The sequence below is a fragment of the Pinus tabuliformis genome, chromosome 2_2, assembly GCF_031772625.1.
Source record: "Pinus tabuliformis cultivar Carrire ecotype Pingquan chromosome 2_2, CPIR1, whole genome shotgun sequence".
Lineage (NCBI taxonomy): Eukaryota > Viridiplantae > Streptophyta > Pinopsida > Pinales > Pinaceae > Pinus > Pinus tabuliformis.
In genome coordinates this window covers 195229648-195243224 of record NC_142300.1, presented here as the reverse complement: position 1 = coordinate 195243224, position 13577 = coordinate 195229648, and positions in this window count along the sequence as shown.

Genomic DNA, 13577 nt, shown 5'->3' with positions numbered 1-13577 from the left:
AGTGCTATTCACCTTACGTTTTGAGAGCCTAATTTCTTATAACTCTGCAAGATAGAATTGACGAAAATCTCAACATAAGACATATACTCATGGTTTTCTTATTTTAATCTTTGTTGAGGCATTTTTTATAGCTAGTCTTGTTAGGGCTTTCTTTTTAATTTGGGCTTGTCTTTATTTTCTATTTCCTATTTTACATTTTTGAAGTTTGTTGATTTCTTCTTTCACTTTAGTCTGGATTTCATTTTCCTTCCATTGTTGGTTGTGGATTGATTTCACTTATATTACCAAGAGTTATTTTGAAATAATTTTTCTCCCCCAACATTGGTTGGCATACATGAGAAAATTGTACTCTGTCAATTTCAATGGGTTTCATTTACCTTTAAGGGATATTTTATGGAATCCTAAAAGCCCTCTTACTTTAAATATTTTTCATTGGGGAAAACACATCTTTTCTAAGTAATATAGTTCACCTTTTCAAGGAAATAAGTGATTTGAGTTTAACTCAATGGATCCCTCCCATGCTTCCATTTTATAAAAGCCTCTAAATGAATAGTTACATGGAAATCTTATGGAGTCAATATTATGGAAGTATTATATCCATTAGCATAAGTCTCTTTTACCATCCCACCCCTTTCCCTCAGGTACATCATAAACATAGCTTGCAAATGTGCTTATCAAAAGGGTGGTCAAAAGGGGAAGCATGAGAAATACAAGTAAACCCATCGGGACTATGGATGCTTGCTGGAAGCGGGACCATCCTTGTATGGAATTAAGTAAAACTTCATTGGGGTATTGACCAGGCTCACTGGCAGCAAAACAATGCTAGAGACCATTCATATCGAGGGATATATGCTTTATCAAAAATCTCCTATCTGTATCTTCTTCTATTTTTCGTATGAGGTAATATTAGATATTATATATTTCCCAAAATTTGGATTCATGATTTTAGACTCAGTCTGCTTTGAGTACTTACCGTTTTGAATTTATATTTCTCAAATCACTAATGATGGACCATTGGAAATGTTTTATTGTTCGATGGCTTAATATAATTCCTTACTTTAAACTTGTGTGTAAAATTAAAATTCATTATATTTAAACCAGAGATAATTGGTTCTTCCTCGTATGTCACCATTATTGTGGTCAAATAACAACACCCCCATTTTTAACTTATTAATTCATAATACTAATGGGGACCCTTTTCATAATTTTTGGTAAATCGCCTTTTAATATTTTCTTTTGGTTAAGTGTGTGACAATTTTGTGATATTTTCATTTTCTTAAAATTTAAATTTTGATTGCTTCATTTACTTCGATTTTCGACTATATTTCCATCGGTTCTCATTTTATTTCATTTGGATGCATAGTTTGCAGATGGTGCTTATCTGAAGTTTGGTGATTTTTATTGCCTCGACTAAAACTGTACAAAATAGATATTACTTTGATTTTTGTAATTTAATTAATTTTATCTAAATACTGATTTTTAATTAATTATTATTTTGCTAATGATCATACAGAACCACCATAGCCGAGATCGTAGAATAATTAAAATTATATTTTATTGGATTTCAGAATCAAATTAAAATGCCAAATTATTCAAGCTTCCGTAATTCTGAAATCACAAAATGGTTGTAGTTTTTATAAGGTCAATACTTTTATTTTATAGGTGATTTTAGTTTATATGAGGGGGGAGTTCCCACCTCCACCTCACTCCCATCACCTCATCTACACATTAGGCCTTTCCCATTTTGAAGACATCTTATTTAGTAACTCCTATTTTAAATAACCCTAAGAAATGCCAATATCTGAAACCTCCTTATTCCTCCTTCATAATCCTTATTACTCCTTATTCACACCTCAGGCCCCTCTTTATGAGCCTCCATCACAAATCCTCTTACCGAAATGACCACCTCCAAAACCCTTATTTATCCTCCTTCCATGGCACCTTGGACCCACCTCATTTCAGGTTCCCTCACTATGTAACTTATTTTAAACAAATCCTTTGAAATCCAACCCCTCAAAGTCATACCTATGATAGAATATACCTCTGAGACCTCATTTCTCCTTCATTCAATTGGAACTCTTAAATTTTCGAGTCTTGTCATTTTCGGGGCTTCCATTTTGTAACTTAAATTTAAATCATCCTCTCAAATATTACTCCGCCAAAATCCTTCCCTCCATACCTTATGCCTCCATTTTAATGTATAGTCCTCCTCCTCACATCAATTTCAGGGATCTTAAAGAAGAGCTCCCAAAAGCCACTATTGAAATTTTTAATAAATTTTTATTAATTAGTTTATTTAATATTTTTAAAATTAATTTAAATATCAATTAGTTTATTTAATGTATTTTAATTTTGTAATTTAAATTAAATTAATTTTAATTAATTTGTATATATTCCATTAATATAATAATTAGAAATAGTTAATTTAATTATTTATTTAATTATTAATTATTAATTGTACAGTTAATTAAGATTAGAATTTTTAATTTAAAATTCCCAATTTTGGTCTAGGCATGCATATTTTCTAAAATTCTGGTAATTTTGACACTTCATCTTAGGAGAGGCATATTTCAAGATTTACTTAGTCAAATGAAACTCACAATAGCTCATTGGAAAGCTAAGACTCAAGAGAATAATATGCTAATGATAATTTTAGTAAATTTAATAATTTAATGACCTACAAATTCAGCAGAAGACAAAATGACGAATTTGCAACAACAATTGGTTTTTCCAAATTTAATTAGGGCAATTTCATTGGCTTGAGAAAGTTGTTGTCACTAATTCATCCTCCAGAATTACTCAAAATCTAATCAGATCGATTTGAAGCAATCACATTTTAGATTTATTTGGATTTTATTTGTTTAATTTAGCAATTTCATGAGAGTTTTTTTGTTTATCGTTTTTTTGTTTTTTATTTTGTTTTGTTTTGTTTTTTTTTTTGTTTTTTTTTTTTTCTTTAGATTTTCTAATTCTTTTTTTTTTTTTGTAAGCTGGGGTGGGACTCTCTGATTTACATGTCCATTATGTACCCCTCTACGGGGGAAGGGTAGCCCAAGATTTGAACCCAAGACTTCCGGTTCGGTGAGACTTCATTTCCACGGCCCTTGCCGCTTGAGCTACCCCATGTGGACTTAGATTTTCTAATTCTGATTTTAGTGTGCAATTTAATTTACTTTTGGTTTTGATTGGTCTGTAGCAGGTGATCAATTGTAGAAGTTCATATATGAGGCGTTTTGGAGCAATTGAAAGGGAACATCAAAGAGAAAAATGAGGAATTTGCAGCTCTAATTTAGGATTTGGAAACTACTTTCAATAGTTCTCTATTGTGGAGATTTTTTGTAATTATTAAATAGAAGTTTAGAGAATGAACAAGGGGCTCCTACTCTCTACAACTAGAGACTTTGAAAGCACTATTGTAATAGGAGATTATAGTTGTAGGTGAGGGGAAAACTTCAAATCTGAGGTTTGAGGTAAACTCTATGATTTTTCTTGCTGTGCATTTGCACTCTTGTAATGTATTGTAACTTGAATTATGGAGAGACAGAGCATTTTGAGTTCTGGAAGAGAAGATTGTTTTGCACTACCGCTAGCAATTTCTCCAATGAGTTGAAGCTACTCAAGGACTATAAATTCCTATAATGAGATTTTGGTATGCTTTTAATTAATTTTCATTTCATGTGCACTATTGTTTGGGATGTAAATTAATCATTTTGTTATCAGAATTTCTGCAATTGATTTTAATTATTGTTCGAAATAGTGTACTGCACTCTGATATTAAGTGCTATTTCATATCAATTGTCTTATGATATTGAGGTTCTGCAAGAGCTATCTCAGAAGAGTAGAACATAATTCTAATTAATATGAATTTGTTGAAATAGGAATGTATGAAGAAGTAACTATTTATTGTTTAAATACATTCCCTTTTTTTTTCTTTTTCATTAATTAAATGAAATATTTTTTAATTAATGAAAATTATATAATGACTTCAATCATATAAAAAGATCTGTTTCTTTGGTTAGATAGTTCATCTTCTTTTGAATTGAGAGAAGGCTATCCTTTTCCAATTCAAGATAGGACTAGTTTTTATTTGCATCTTAGAGTAAATTTGCATTTAGATTTAATTTTGCATTTTGGAAGTCCTCTCATACAAGGGTATAACTTAGTTGTGGTTTGGTTGAGCTATAGAGTCAGATTAATGATCACTTTCTTGCAAGAAGTTTGCAAGACGTTAGATCTAATTTCTCTTTTCTATTGGAAACTAATTGACATATTATAAGAAAACAAAGAAAGAGAGAGGGTATCTCAAGCCATTTGAACTAGTTGGAACCACTACATTAAACGAATATGATCTTAGTTGGGACCCTGACTAGGTGGCCTCCCTTACATGTTGATAAGGTCATTTTTTACCATCAACACATAGGAACTCATTGAAAATAGTGATTTCATGTGAAATTTGCTCCATTATTTTCTGATTTTCTACTAAACAAGAACTAATCCAATATGTTGAAAAAAAGTAGCAAGAAAGGCTCAATTTGACATTAGCCTTAGTCAAATTGAGTAAAATTGAATTTCCACATCAACATGACAAATTGGAGGCAGTTAACTAGTGTGACATGGATCTTGTCACTCAGTTAGCTTAGTAAATTTGAGTTAGATGGCTAAGAGTTTAGTTATGCATGTGTGATTACTAAATTTTAGTAATTTAGTTTAGTTATTTTCAGTTGTATTTGGTTAAGTAACCTCTAACTATTGATAGAGTTAGTTCCAGGTTAGTTGTGGAGTGGGACAATAGTATAACTAAGAGATATGTTAGTTAACTTATCAATCAACACAAAATATCTAGCGCATGCAAGGAATTCTAGTTCCTTAGCTAAAGTAGAGATGACAAGGGAATGCAACATCAATTATAGACTAGTTTTGAGTGTACAGGTGTTGCATGAGTCAGAAGATCAATCCTTGGGAATTGCCCAATAAATTTGGAGGAACTTCCTAAATCATAAGGGATAATTTCCTCTGGATTTGTGCAAAGAAATAGGAGGCTTGGTGAGAAAATAGTTGGCTAAGGGTTGGTCATAGTTTTTCATTGAGTAGAGAGAACAATTATACTTTTGCAAGTTGAGCTCAAATTTGGATTTAGCAATTGTAATAGTTTCTCTATTAAATTGATTAATGAAAAGAGGCTTGAAATTTTTTTCCCAAATGGGTTTTTGTAGAAATCATAGTGTATTTTTGGTTTTGCTTATTGCATGTGTATGCATGTTTTTCTAAATTGTGAATTTCCTTTCGTAGATCAGTATAGTAGAATTGTGTCTCTTGTTTTTCAGTTTGAAATATTGATTAGATGCAATTTTTATCAAATTTATATATGGTATCGGAGCCCTGAAATCACATTAGAACCAATATTTCAAACTTGTTTCTCAAGAATTTTAAATCTCACCTTCGGTGTAGTAGCTTTTCTTCAAAACTGGGAGAATGTCTTTCAATGGACTGAGATTGGAATATCCTTGGATGGTAGCTCAAATTTCAAAGCTTGGAAGGATTAAATTGAAGTAATGCTTAATGATAATGGTGTTTTAGAATATGTTAAAATTGACATTGAAAAACCCCAATAGTTGGATGCACAACAATTAGCCCAATGGAAGAAAGATGTCGCAAAGGCTAGGAGAATTCTTCTAGAAGGTGTGAGAGACCATGTGGTCTGAAATCTCCATGAAAAAGAGACAGCATTTCCTATGTGGAAGACATTGACTGAGCCATTCGAAAATAACAATGACCATTGAAAATTATCCCTTAAAGAAAACTTTGAAACATAAGGATGTGGAAGAATGATACTATTCCATAGTATCTCTCCAGATTTACACAAGTCCATGATGAGCTTAGAGGGGCTTGGGTGACTGTTTCTCTTCTAGGCCTTCCAAAATCCTGTCATAGCTACCAGGACTTTGTGAATGAAAGGGATATTTACTAAATTGGGAAAGGTTGAGGTTCGATTTGGTTCAAGAAGAGTTTAGGAGAAATAATAGAGATGGAATATCATCCAAAGCTAAGGATGACGAAAATTTTTCCTTGGTCGGAAAGGAGAAGAATGGAAAATTAAAGAATATCTAGAGCAAACCTAAATCCATCCAAAATAATGGAAAGAAGAAAGACTTGAGAAAGATAAAATTTTTGGCTCCCATGAATTTAAGCACTATGTAACAAAATGTTTGCACAATAATTCTACCAAGAAGCCTTCAGGACAAGAAGTAGGTGAAGCACTCACTTCAAAATGAGAATTAGACTTCACCTGAAAATAATGCATGGAAAGCATTGTTATGGGGAATGCGTTGTACCTTGATTGTAGTGCCTTGTTCCATATGAAAAACGACAAGGAGTTTTTCAGTAGCCATGAGGAGGAGGATCTCCATATGCTTATCAAATTGGGGGATGATGGGATGTACATTGCTACAAGAATTAGTACTATCACCTTTGAGAGGGAGAAAGCCTCTCATCTCCACCTCAAAGATGTTATATATGTACCTAGGCTAAAGAAGAACCTGATCTTTGTAGCAGTATTGGAGGATCATGGCTATAATGTTATTTTTAATAAAGGGAAATCATTTCTAAGACACATAGCTTTTGGGGAAAGTGAAGCATATCAGGGTTTGAGTGAAGAACCTATACAAACTTGAGGTGAGAGATTGTGTTGCATTGAGGCAAGATTGAAAATGTGTTGAGTCGATATGTTGGAGAAATATAGCACAAGAGATTGGGTCATTTACACCATGGTGCCTTAAAAATCATGCAAAAAATTACCACCGATCTCCCTAAAGGATCACTTGACAAACAGGATGTCTGCAAGGGTTGCACATCGGGGAAATATGTGAAATCCACTTTCTATGGACAAGATAGTAGAGAAGATGCAATCTTGGAGCAAGTCCACTATGATGTTTTTGGACCCTTGTCTAAATCCTCCACAGAAAAACATAAGTGATATGTTACTTTTATTGATTATTTCTCTAGAAAATTCTATATCTTCTTCATGCAGAAGAAGGATGAAGTTTTCTCAAAATTTATTGGGTTCAAGGCATTAGTCAAGAAAGAGATAGAGAAGAAGGTGAAGGCTCTCAAGAGTGAAAATGGAGGTGAATTTGTTTCACATGTCTTGAAGGAATTTGGTGCCAAAGATGGTATTCGAAGAGAATTGGCAGTGCCCCATAACACATAGCAAAATGGGGTAGATGAAAGGAAGAACAAGAGCATAGTTGGAGAAACAATGGCTATGTTGCATGATCAACGACTACCATTAAATTTATGGAAAAAGGATGCAACAATGCAATCTACTTGCAGAAGTAGTGTCCTCATATAATACTTGGCATGATCACACTGAATGAAGCTTTCTTTGGGATGTGTCTCATTTCATAATTTTTGGAGCTTCAATTTATCTTCATGTCTCCAAGGATTCAAGGAAGAAAATTGAGCCTACAATAGAGTTGATAGCTTTGATAGGATAGACCAAAAATCCACAAAATTAACAGGTATATTTTCCTTCATTGAGGATGATAGTCGTGAGGATATATTTCAATTTCGACAAGGAGAAGTGTATGATATGCTCTCTGGAATGCGATTTGAGAATCCCACCTAAGCAAGAGATTTTATCTCCAAAGGAGGAGCCTCAATATGAGCTTCGGGAGGTTGTGGATCGACCACATGTAGTAGAGAAGACATAAGGTAGAGTGGAGGCACCCACTCAACCACAATATTCTAGAGAAGGGAGAAAGAGAACAATAGAAGATAATAGATTATTGTAGGATGCAAGGGAGAATGTAGGAGCCCCCACATCATAGCTAGGAAGAGGAGGCCACTTGATAGGTACATTGGTTACATGGCTCTCATTACTGAGCTCATTGGGATAAAGACTTCTTCATTCAAGGAAGAAATTTCTCAACTTGTTTGGGTTGATGCCATGGTGGAAGAATATGAATCCACCATGAAGAAAAATGTATAGGAGGTGGTGCTAAGGCTAGAGGGGAAATTAGTGGTTAGTTTGAGATGGATCTACAAAGTGAAGCATACAACTAATGGGAGTATCAATAAGTACAAGGATAGATTTTTGGCCAAAGGATTTTCTCAGATAGAGGGAGTGGACTATGAGGAAACTTGTGCACTAGTTGCAAGGTATTCCTCAATCAGATCCATTTTAGCATTGGATGCACAGATGGGGTGGAAAATACACTAGATGGATGTGAAGATTTCCTTTCTCAATAGTGTTGTTGAGGAGGAAAGTTACATTGAGTAGTTAGAAGGATTTGATACATATGATCGAGAGTCGCATGTGTGTAGACTCAAGAGAGATTTGTATGGTATCAAACAAGCACCCTGAGCATGGTCCACTCAGTTCAACAATTATCTTAGTGGATTGGGGTTCAAAAAAAGTGAGGTGGATGTGAAACTCTATCAAATTTTGGTAGATGGTAAGTTGCTTATTCTTATTTTTTATGGTGATGATTTAATATTTACAAGTGATGAGTAGATAATACACTCTTGCAAAGAAACTCAAAATGCAAGACATGGGCCTCATACACTACTTCCTTGAGCTAGAATTATGGAAAGGTGATGGTGAATTGTTTGTGTCTGAGTGGAAGTATGCCTCTGAATTACTTCAGATATTTGACATGGATAATTGTAATCCCACGGACACACCTCTAGCTACAAACTGAAGGAAGGAGAAAGCCACTTCAGGTGAATAGGCTGACGGTATCATTTATAGACAAATTGTGGGGTCTTTGATGTATCTTGTGAAAACAAGACCCAACATGTGTTATGCAGTAAAATAACTAAGTAAAGCTATGGTAAGGCCTACCAAGATGTATTGTAAGGTAAAAAAGCATGTGTTGTTGTACCTCAGAGGCACTACCGAGTATGGATTATGGTACAAGAGGATAAAGGGAGTGAAGCTTCAAGCCTTCACAAATGCAAATTAGGTAGGGAGTCCATCAGACAAGAAAAATAATTTGGGTTCTATCTTTAGTTTTGGGTCCGAAAATATTTCCTGGTATAGTAGAGAGCATTGGCCTATAGCACTCAACTCAACAAAGCCTGAATACATGGTTTCAAGTCAAGCAATACGCGAGGGCATATGGATGAGAAAAATACTTGTGGGTCTTTTCAGTTAGGAGATGAATTCATATTCTTCCTCATATAATTTGTTAGTATAACTAAATTTGAAATGCAAGTGAATTACCCTAATCACTTAAAACCACGAATCAACATTAACAACATCCTAATATCCCAATTAAGCTAGTGTTCTTCCCTATCTTCTTAACCTTATCTTCTATTACCATAGGATTACTTGTTTTAACCATAAAATTGAGTGTTGTCTCCATTGTGCTCTTGTTCCATCTTTTAAGTTTTATGTGGCTGGATGCATTGGGGTGGTCTTCTATCCCTATCCTCATGCCATGTATGCTACCATTAATCCATTCATTTGTTGTAACATGCATTACATCACAAGGAAAACTAGTAACTCTATGATAAGTCACTTAAGGTCTACAATAAAGGTATGTTGTATCAATGAAACTGTTTTCACTGTGTCTTAGCATAATTTCTATTAAAGCATGCATCCCATAAACTAATACATCCTTCATACAAAGGTGACAATCATACCAAAGGAAAAATCTTTGTAGCATGAGAGCCATTATCCACAACTTTTGAGCAAGGGGACTTCATGATTCTTTTTGTGGCCACCTTTGAGAGAAATCCACCTTATAGGGAGGTCCATTATAAATGAAGAAACCCTTTTTTCCTAGAAAAACTATATGTTTATTTGTTGCAATTGAGCATAAGTATGTTTTCTAATATAATGAGGGGCATTGTAATCATAACAAATAAAATTTGATCACAAAGGTTACATAGTACTTTACATTGGCCATTAAGTTGCAAACCAATATTCTTGGTTTATGATATTTTGATAAGGTTCTGAGGGAATTTGGAAACCTTCATGAAGAACCATGTGGTCTATCCTCATGAACATAATGTAGTAGTAGCTATAGAGGCTTATCATTTACACCATAGTTTATTTATGAGGTCAATTTTCATCTTTTGATGTCTTACTTATTTATTAGTTGAATATATTCATAGTTTTTTCTTATGTGCAAATATGATCGATAATTTATACCTAAGTTCATCTTCTTTTTAATTTTCTGATGCATGTTGATTTTCATCTACCATCATTTTATATTTAAATTATTCATCAATTTCCATGTGTCTAATTGATTGACCTACAAATCAACCACTTGTGGCTTTTAATATGTTATTTAATTTTCTAAGAAAATTGACTCCCCTCTAGTTGACTTGTCCTTGGGTTCCCTAACCATGTTTTGTTAGATATTCACAAATATAAGGTCTTCCTTGAATGAATATATGACATCACATGTGCATTCATGGATATTAAAGAATGCCTCTAATTTCTCTAGTTATTGAAAAATACCTCCAAAAATACTTTTGTTTAACCCCCCCTTCCAATAGATCTTTCTAATTAAGAACCCCTATTTTTACAAGACAACCCTTATTTTTACTATACCCTTTTCACCCTATTACTTGTAACTTCCCCCAACCGGCACCCCCCACTGAAGCCCCATTTCTTGTAATATATTAACTGTGTTTTCCATGCCGCGAATATTTGAATATTATATTATATATTTTATTCATTTGAAATGGCATAAACAATAGCTAAGTGGTTGTTTTTATTCACATTTTTTTATCACTAACCAAGCTCAATGTTTAAACATACAAATTTTGTATTAACTATTTAATCATAACATGAAATTTTCTTGAGATGTCCTTATAATTTATCTCATCATAATGTTCAAACATGTAAATTTTATTGTTATTTGACTTCTTGTTCATGATGTTTGTTTACCATTCCTCTCAACAATAGTAGAGATGTTTATACATAAATCAAATATATTGCAAGTGCATGTTTGTCTTTATCTTCCAAAATAAAATGCATAATGAAACAAAACCCTTATGAATCTATATTGTTTACAATGAGTTTGTAACCATATTCTCAATATTTATTTTCAAGATAATGTAACTTGAAAATAATATTGAATTGTGAAATCAAATTAGCAAGTTCATAGAAGATTTTATATTTTGATTATTGTTTGGTGTTCCTCCACTCATGGGTTTCCTTGCACAAACACATAAGAGACATAGATTTTTCTTTAAACCAACTAAGAAGGATTCTTAGCATATGTTAGTATTTGGTTTTTCAAATAATGATTCACATTATATGCACATGGGAGATTAATATCATAGTTTGTTGTGGAAATACCACTTGATTTCCTATAAGCATGGTTACTTGAGGTCTTGCCTCTAACTAGATCTAATATTGTAATATGTTACCAGTTTTAGTAGTTTTTTGGTATTTTCTCTCCAAGCTTGTTGACTTACACATTATTATAAGCATCATAGTTTTTCTTATGAAAAGCTATTTAAGCCTATGTTTTCTTGATGAAAAACGGTCAAAGAATTGTATTTATAGTTTGTTTTAAAACTCTTACTTGAGTGGTTTTAATACTCCTAATTGGTATTAGAACTAGTTTTTGATCTGATTTTGGTTTAGGTTTTCTTTTTTATCCTATGTAGGATTTTGGTTTTGTCATAATTTTCATGGAACAATTTTTTTAACTACTCATTGTTGTGAATGTCAACTGCATTCTCTAAATTGTTGTGTGGGTAAACAAACTTCATGTGGAGTCTATTCCTAATCTCTAAGATGTATATATCAATTATCATGCCTAATATCATTATGGTTGATGTCCAATAAAAAAAAGTATCTATTTATTGAGATTGAGAGTCAATTCTTGTGTACAATCTTCACGAAAAAACACATCAATCCAAGCTTCAATAGTAAGTGAAACTATTGGTTAGGTTTCTTCTATCATCAACACTCTATCATTCTAAGCAATCTTGATTAAGCGTTCCCCATAGGAAATCTTCCCCAACTAGCTACAACATTATGGTTAATTTCCACTAGATATCATAAAAATTAAAATTATGCATGTATCAAAAATAAATAATAATAAAGATAATATTAATAAGTAATACATAATAAATAAAATTGTTAATGAAAGGAGAAAAGACATAGCCTTTAATCTTGTGACCAATCAATGCATATAAGTATATTGTCACAAGGCTCATTATAAATCATGATTATTATTAATTCATATGTCAATCATGTATTATTTAATATATATTTATATACTTGTAGAAATACTTTGAAAAATTAGTAACAAATAAATGCTACTTATTCCATTTGGCACCATAACCAACTTTTGCCACTTTGTGGGTTACTTCCACATATCAACTTGCCATAAAATTGTTGTTATATATACAATAATTAAATAAACTACTATACAAACACCACAAAAGTTGTACAATGATAATTTATAAGATCCCAACCTTTGTCATTCTAAATATGTCATCTTATTATTTGTATATTGTTGTCACCAATATTTACACCCATATGTTATTTGTATGATGTTTTGTACAATATTGAGTCACCTAACTATATGTTCCACCATATTCATTGATCCTGTTTGGATCCTTATTTTGTTTTTCATACATATTGACACTTTTAGAGTGGAAAAAGTGGGGGAATCAATGCATAGGACCATTTTTACCGGTGGGGCCCAATTTGGCAAATTGGGATCTAAAACATTCCGAGAGAAGTTTGAGGCATTAAATGAAATTTTTTAGGGGTAAATTTTGTATGCTTTTGAAATATAAATTCTCTATTATTATAGACACATGTACCTTTGCAACTACACAAGAATCACCTCAATCAATGTTTGTATGCAAAACTTATGCCACTTGGAACTTGACCTTGCATTTCTTACCACCATAATTCGAGAGGATGCCACATCATCCCCCATTACTCATGGAAAAGGGGCTATCCACAAGGCCATGACGAAGAAGACTCAAAGAGTTAATATTTTAACTCTAGTTAAGAGTTGAAGGGTTCAAACTTAACCACTAGTAGGCTACCAGGTTGTGTTATAACTCAACCACTAAGAAGAAAAGTGGCTCCATACTTTTCAAGTGCATTTTGTTCCATAAACTAGAATAGTAGCGGAGAGGGAAAGGGAGAGAACATATGAAGAGGATATATGCACGGTAGTATCCCATGGTCCATAGGCCTTACTTATTTGTACTTGTATGCAATTTTTATTTAGAGAAAGAGACCACAAAAACCTCACCTTCTAGTTGAGTTTTCTCCCAAAAGAGTTTCCCAATATATCTTCTGTCAATTGTGGTTTGAGAGTATTTATTTAATTTCTCTCTATTTTTTTGCATAATTATTATTCATATGAATATTTTATAAATATTAATTAAAATATCCATAAATCTAAGGAGAAATAAACCCTCACAATGTACATTTCATATTTTCTAATATATTTTAGTAGATCTGTAGTGACAAATTTTTGAATGGAATATCCATGGTAGTTTATGGATCATTCATCCACCAATTACATACCGCATATAGCACCACCACTTTTCCAACTTAGCCACCATTCAAGATTTAAAATTTATGT